A 1,839-nucleotide genomic window follows, 5' to 3' on the forward strand; every position below is an offset into this window, starting at 1 on the left:
GCTGTGATGCTGATGTGAATGGAAAATATGGGCATTTACGTAGACGTTTTAAAGATGCTTGAATCGGCGTACAAACAGTCAGCCAGCAGCCCCGTGCAATTTATATTATATTAAAAATGGTTGAAGATTTGGCCCATGCAAATAACTGCGATTTTCTCTAATCTCCGGAAAACCTAATTCCTGACCTGCCTCTCTGGAGGCATAATTAGGAATGATTCATGTTTTACTTGCCAACTTTTCTCAGGAAACTTCACAGCCTTAGAATCCACAGATCGGAGTCTTTTTCTATAGAAACTCAAATGACTTTAAAAATGTGAAAGTTTGTGGGAGCTAAAAGTCATTACTGTGATCCTGAAGACGCTGCAGAAGGGTGATTACCACAGATTACTTCCACCTGCCTGTAGCTCTGGTCTGTGGCACCTGAGAGACGACATGCCCGCCACAGTGAACTTGCACTAATGAAGCTAATTACAAGTGAACTAGAAGGACGCCACAAGGTCCTCCACGAGATCCTGCTCCTCGGGTGGCTGACGGACTAAACCACTCCACAGGGCATTGTATCCAATTTATACTAGGCTATGCATATGGCTGTGATGATTTTGGTAAAGTTGGCAGAGTAGTAATAAGAGGGCATCGTCTTTATTAGTGGTGGGTGTGAATTTACAAGCCAGTTTATAACCGTTTCTTCAAACTGATACCTCAAATTCAAAATTATTGTGAATAGGGGGCTAAGGGATGGAGACAGTTTTGAATTACTGTCCCCCCAACCACCCCCCCCCCTTTAAATTACAGAAATGTATTGGGAATCTTTAAAAAGAAAATTTGCGTCAAACATATGTTTCTTTTTATGAAGCTACTGTAGGTTCAGAAGTGCTGTGTAAGCAGAACGACCGGTGAGTGAATTTACCATCCATCCAATTTCTGAACACGAGGCAACATTTTCACTTTAAATTAAACTGCTGGCTTGATTTGAGAGAAGATGTTATTTCCCCTCAGTCAATAGATTCTACAAGCCCTCAACTCGATACAGTCAGAGAACTGGATGTGGATACCTGTGACAACTGAGAATTCAATTAAGGACACATTCAGCAAGCAGTTCAAAGTGGCGGCATTAGTCAGGTCACATGATTCACAAGGCCATAGCAGATTATTTTCCAGTCCATTTGTTTGCTCCTGTTTTTATTCAAGCTTCTTCTTTATGGCTGGTGACAATCCACTTCCTAAATTTATGATTCGGCTTGAAACTCATTTGTGAGAAAGTGTGCACATTTAAGACAATGTTGTCTTCTGCTTGAGTAAGTTAATTCACATTAAATAGATCTATGAAGGCTTTTGTAGCTGAGCACCTTAAACTACTTTAAATACTTAATGGTGTGTGTGTGTGTGTGTGATTTCTGCTCTGGTCTGGAACACCACAAGCACAGAAGTGACAGAAATAGTTAAACATCCCTGTTCATAAATATCGGAACTTTTAGAACACCACAAGCGATGCGTTTGTGTAAGAAAAATATTAATATTTAACACGTTACAAAGTAAATTTCTAGCTTCCGGCATACGTGCCTAATACGCAACTTATGCAACTTGTGACGTTGTGAGTAGCGTAGTGCGTCAAGGCGTAGCATAAATATCAGCAGTACGTCGCATTACTCACATAAGTTGCGCTTAGACTTAAGTGGAATCCGTATGTTCATTTGGCCGGAAGCCAGTTATTTTACTTTATAAAATGTTAAATATGGATTTTTTTCTTACACAAACACATTGCTTTGCTTCAGAAGGCCTTTATTAACCCCCCGGAGCCGTGTGGAGCACTTTTACGATGGATAAATGCACCTTCAAAAT

At 40.3% G+C, this 1,839-nt stretch overlaps 1 long non-coding RNA gene across 1 annotated transcript; it reads left to right on the forward strand.

Annotated features, from left to right (window-relative positions):
- The first annotated feature begins 415 nt into the window (after positions 1–415).
- LOC307146528 lies at positions 416–1,232 on the forward strand. Its single transcript, XR_013819119.1, has 3 exons — positions 416–648; positions 854–893; positions 997–1,232. It is a non-coding gene; the product is annotated as an uncharacterized lncRNA (long non-coding RNA).
- Positions 1,233–1,839: the final 607 nt, after the last annotated feature.

This window comes from Squalius cephalus, assembly GCF_949319135.1.
Source record: "Squalius cephalus genome assembly, chromosome: 19".
Taxonomy (NCBI): Eukaryota; Metazoa; Chordata; class Actinopteri; order Cypriniformes; family Leuciscidae; genus Squalius; species Squalius cephalus.